Consider the following 6076-nt stretch of genomic DNA (forward strand, 5'->3'; position numbering starts at 1 on the left):
GTCCGGTCTAAAGGAAATATGCCCCGTTCTTCTCATCCTTCCCCCTGAAATACAACTCAGATATTACTGAGGCAAGTTATTCGTTTTAAACCCGATATTCAATCAATGTTTTAGCATGATAATAACACTGATTTCAAATAGTGCTCAATATTAACTTTTTGATTACTTGATTATTTTTTGTAAATGTGCCTTTTGAAGTGATGTAGCATAATTCTCACAATATTGCTTCATGTACACTGAGTGTACAAAACATTAAGAACACCTACTCTTTCCATTAAATAGACTGACCAGGTGAATCCAGGTGAAATCTATGATCCCTTATTGATGTCACTTGTTAAATCCACTTCAATCAGTATAGATGGGGAGAAGACAGATTTAAAAAAAATAGTTTTAACCCTTAAGACAATTGAGACATGGATTGTTTATGTGTGCCATTCAGAGGGTGAATGGGAAAGACAAAATATTTTAGTGCCTTGAACGGGGTATGGAAGTAGGTGCCAGGCACACCGGTGTGTGTCAAGAACTGCAACACTGCTGGGTTTTTCACGCTTAAACAGTTTCTCGTGTGTATCAAGAATGATCCACCACCCAAAGGACATCCAGCCAACTTGAGACAACTGTGGGAGTCAACATGGGTCAACATTCCTGTAGAACTCTTTCGATACCTTGTAGAGAGCATGCCCCAACAAATTGAGGCTGTTCTGATGGCAAAAGGGGGGTGCAACTCAATATTAGGAAGGTGTCCTTAATGTTTTGTACACTCAGTGTATTTGCAGGAATTAGTGATTTCTCAAAAATAAATGATTCACATATAACCGCAACCACAAATATCATATCAAGCAGAAAAACACAAACACACGGCTTATGAGCTGTGTCGGGGACCAAATTGGGAAGTAAAATTGATGAGATGTGTTGACACTGCGTGCATGTCTGACCTCCTAAGTCTGCAACTTCCTTTCAATAGAAGAGGAATCAACCCTAACAATTTCATGAGAACTGGCACATAACCAAAAGCGCCGAAATCTTATGACTCAACACCGTTGGCGACCCACTGTGTATTTAATTGGAAACAAACTGTAATAAATCAAAGTGGAAATAACATGAACTGCGATTAGCAGTAATGACCTACTGTAGGGCCTACTGCACTAGCCTACTAATTGACCAGGGCAGCTGTATCAATATGGAGAGTAATGCATGACTTTTTTACCATTCCTGTGTAGCTCAGTTGATAGCCCATGGCCCTTGCAACACTAGTGTTCTGGGTTCTATTCCCACAGGGCACCAAGAAAATATATGCACTCACTACTGTAAGTTGCTCTGGATAAGAGCATTTGCTAAATGGCAGAAGTTTAAATAGCCTTTGTTTATGTATTTGATTTTCCAAATGAGTATTAAGGTTAATATACCATGAAAGTGATTAATCAGACTGTATTCTATCAAAAAGTATGCTACTGTTTCTCTTCAACTCTGTCCTGCTTGTCTCATTCTCATGTTACTCTACTGCCAGCCAAGCCTGATATTGGTGGGTCGTTGCTACAGCTTTAAGGTTAATATTTAGACAGTTCTGTAAATGGTTGTCGCAAAGTAGCACATTTACACAGCGGTTGATCCTGGCATGACAGGAGAAATGTACTATTGACTCTGGCCATCTTTCCACGTCATCGTCATCATTTTCCGGAAATGTGAATGATAAAATGATAAAACATGATCATAAAGAAATAAATGTGGGCAGGATGAGCAGTAAGCTAATGTTGGCAGAGATGCATAGTCCAGGTGTTATCTATCTGGGTGTCACGCCCTGACCTTAGAGAGCCTGTTTATTTCTCTATTTGGTTAGGTCAGGGTGTGATTTGGGGTGGGCATTCTAGTTTGTATATTTCTTTGTTCGCCGGGTATCGTTCCCAATCAGACGCAGCTGTCTATCGTTGTCTCTGATTGGGGATCATACTTAGGCAGCCCTTTTTCCCACATTCAGTTGTGGGATCTTGTTTTCTGTTTCGTGTCTGTCCCTGACAATACTGTGCGCTTTCGTTTTCACTTTGGTTATTATGTTTGAGTGTTTTTTGACAATAAAAATCATGAACACTTTCCATGCTGCGCTTTGGTCCACTCCTTTTGACGAGAGCCGTAACAGTTTTCACGTGACTCCAAACAGGACGGTCAGAAACGACAATATTTATGCTTTTAGTTCCATATAGCATGCATCAGAACTGGGCCCGTATTCACAAAGCATCTCAGAGTAGGAGTGCTGATCTAGGAACAGCTTTGCCTTTTAGATCACAATGAATAAGATTACATGGACAGGGGGGACCTAATCTTAAACCAGCGCTCCTACTCTGAGACGGGACCTGATCCCTGTACTGTAGCTTGTGGTATGTAGACTGTGTGTGTATGAGCCCATGGGTGTGGCCCTGTTGGGATTGTAGATTTGAATATCTATGGCTCAAGTTTTCAAACGTAGCATACTGTTACACTTTCTGTATTTTGACTGTTCTACATCTTGAAAACTTGATCGCTGACAAAACATTTTGGGACTGTATCAAAAGTGGACTAATTAAACAAATACCAAAAGCTTTTGAATGGAATTTTCCTTTACCCTTGCAGATGCCCTTGTTAAAACAACATAACTTTCACGTGTGAACGATTGCTATTGAGGATTTATACTGTAAGTGACTATTTAGGGTAATTGTGCTTCTTTGGTTCTTCAAACAAATTAGGCTCATTGCAGTGTCATGGTGTTATGGTGCTAATTTACTATGCATTTCTTCTGTTCGGCTGGCAGTTCTACTGCTCATATCCTGGGGTCAGTGCAGCCCCTCTTCTCCCTTCTCCTTTAAACCCTGACCCCTGACCCATGGAGAAGTCAGAAACCCACTCAGTACCAATCATAGGACAGGCTGACTTGCTTTATATAACTTTCACAGTCAGAAAGTCAGTGTATTGTATTTAAAAAAATAAAATCTAATCCGATACCATCTGTAGTAAACTACCAGGGTAATGAGTTAGCATCAGGTGAGCACTCATACAGATAATATCAATGATATTCCCCTGCTGATGACACCCAGCTATATGTGAAAACCAGTGGAGGCTCCTCAGAGAAGGAAGGGGAGGACCATCCCCTCAGTGAATTTAATTTAAAATAATTAAATAGGGAAAGGGAAGTTATCCTTTTTAGATAAATCTATACTAAATATACGTATTCACGTCACCAAATACAGTGCATTCGGAAAGTATTCAGACCCGTTCCCTTTTTCAACATTCTGTTATGTTACAGCCTTATTATAAAATCTACACTACACAAAATACGCCATAAGAACAAAGCGAAAACAGGTTTTTATAAATGTTTGAAAATGTATTAACAATAAAAAACAGAAATAATTTATTTACATTAGTATTTAAACCCTTTTTTATGAGACTCGAAATTGAGCTCAGGTGCATCCTGTTTCCATTGATCATCCTTGAGATGTTTCTACAACTGGATTGGAGTCCATCTGTGTTAAATTCAATTTATTGGGCATGATTTGGAAAGGCACACACCTGTCTATATAAGATCCCACAGTTGACAGTGCATGTCAGAGCAAAAGCAAAGCCATGGGGTCAAATAAATTGTCCGTAGAGCACCGAGACAGGATTGTGTCGAGGCACAGATCTGGGGAAGGGAACCAAAACATTTCTGCAGCATTGAAGGTCCCCAAGAACACGGTGGCCTCCATCATTCTTAAATGGGAGAAGTTTGGAACCACCAAGTCTCTTCCTAGAGCTGGACGCCCGGCCAAACTGAGCAATCGGGGGAGGTCAGGGCCATAGCACTCCACCAATCAGGCCTTTATGGTAGATTGGCCAGATGGAAGCCACTCCTCAGTAAAAGGCACATGACAGCCTGCTGACGTTTTGAACACTGAAGTCCACAAGCGAAGGGAAAAGGTGAGAGGAGGAGAGCATATGCGAGAAGGAATTATACAACGATCAAGGGATCATGCTGTTTCTATCTGGCTGTTTCTATGTGGCTGCTATGAAAGTGAACTGTGTTTGCATGTGATCAGGGGTGTATTCATTCCGCCGATTCTGTTGAAAAACGTTTCTTAAACAGAAGCAAACAGAACAAAACGGGGATAAACATAACCTGAATTTGTCCAATAGAAACTCATTTGCAACTGTTGGACGAATGATTACACCCTAGATCAGCTAGATGCAGGCAAAAGTGTGCAAGGCGAGATTGAATGTGCCAATGTCTGTCACCTTGATTACAAAATGTATCTCGACCTGCGCACCTACGTTGTAAACTTTCATTCATAGGCTAGGTTGTAGCAACCTCGCGAAGAGTATAGGGAAAACTAGAGTATCATGTAGTAGCCTAAACTTATTGATGTTACATTGAGCTGGGTGAATGTAATATAAATGACAGTCATCCAATATGCTTTAATAGAAATAAGGCCATGCCCATAATAAAAAAATAATAAAAAATGTGTATCGTCCTCCCTCATCTTAAACAACCCTGATGAACAACACTGGTGAACAACACTGGTGAAAACTGCCCCAAGTCTCTCTGCTGCCTGTGCTCGTCTAAACACCTGCCTTAAGGAGATAAGAGCTTGGATGAATCAAAACTCCCTTCAACTTAACAGCCGCAAAACCGAGGCTCTACCCCTCACCGGGTCCAGGTCCATTGTATCATTTCAAATCCAAAGTGCTGGAGTACAGAGCCAAAACAACAAAATATGTGTCACCTTCCCAATAATTTTGGAGCTCACTGTAGACGTGTTCCTTGTTGTGTTTGTAGCGTCAGCTCTTTTTGCTGTTTGTCCCTTTGTTCTTTGTTTCAGGTACCCTGTCTACTTGTGCCCTTATTTAGTGTTTTTTAATTTGATTTATTTTAACACACTCACTGCACATTATAGATTCAGTGTATTATTATTATGGAGTGGCTGAGGATCCAACTTTTCCCAGACCTTTTTTTTCTAACGTTAAAGGTCCCCAAGCTCCTGCGCATGTGTTAATTCTCTCCTTATGTGCTCTCTGTGCTCTACTTTTAGAGAACTCTTGCGAATGGTGCTTGTTTAATAAAGATAGATGAAAGCTGAATCAATGTCTGCAAGATCACATGAGGATAGTACTCTACATAAAATAAAATAAAATAATAGCATTGCATTACTGTAAGACAAAAAACACCACCACATTTTCCTTTCATGTGGCTAAAACTCAACAGCGCATTCCGCTAGGCAAAACACAAAAGTAGGCTCTGCAGGCTACTTGGAAACAACACTGTATAGTATAACTCAAGATCTAAGCGCATATCCCAATGAAACTGATCTGAGATCAAATGGTTGGTATGCAGACGCTGCATGGACGTTTCACCAGTAAAACGCTGCCAGTCGTGAATTATCATTCACGACTGGCAGCAAGAAATGTGAAGGGAAGGAGACCAGAAAAATATGTGCCTAACGTAGAGGTAAAGAAACACATGCGCTCGGGAAAAAGTCAGAGTCCCGGAAAAGTCAGCTCCGCAGCCACAGCCTTATTATTATTAGTTGTAGCAGTTGGATTAGAATTATTTGAAAAGAATCACAGCCACACTATCATCTTGTTCCTGGCTTTAAACTAACCTACTGTAGTGGACAAAGGCTGTTGGGTTTATAGAGGAGCAGACAGGATCACTATGTTGACATTCTGCCAAAAGTCCCAGAATCCCCTGAGGATGTCCTGTGATGACATCATGAGAGTTCCACCGGAGCCAGTCTGGCCGGGGGTCTTATCACCGTGGCCATCACCCCACCGCAGTGTCTGAGTCCAGGAGGGGAGACTAGTACACATTTGCCTCTACGGTCAGCTAGGGGGTCACTGACACATACCTGCTGTCAGGGGACACAAAGGGATGTGTTGGCTCATTTTTGAATGACTAACTTGTACGTATGCACCACCACAGGCCGCAAACACACAGACCGATAATATCAACAGATTTCTCAGAATCTCACATGGACACACGTCCTCCACTCTTGCCTGTGTTAGAACGAGTAGAACTTACATGGCCAGCGCAGACAGGAAATGGTTCTGGGTTCCGAAGTTATATCGGACCCAC

This window comes from Salvelinus alpinus, chromosome 4, assembly GCF_045679555.1.
Source record: "Salvelinus alpinus chromosome 4, SLU_Salpinus.1, whole genome shotgun sequence".
NCBI lineage: Eukaryota > Metazoa > Chordata > Actinopteri > Salmoniformes > Salmonidae > Salvelinus > Salvelinus alpinus.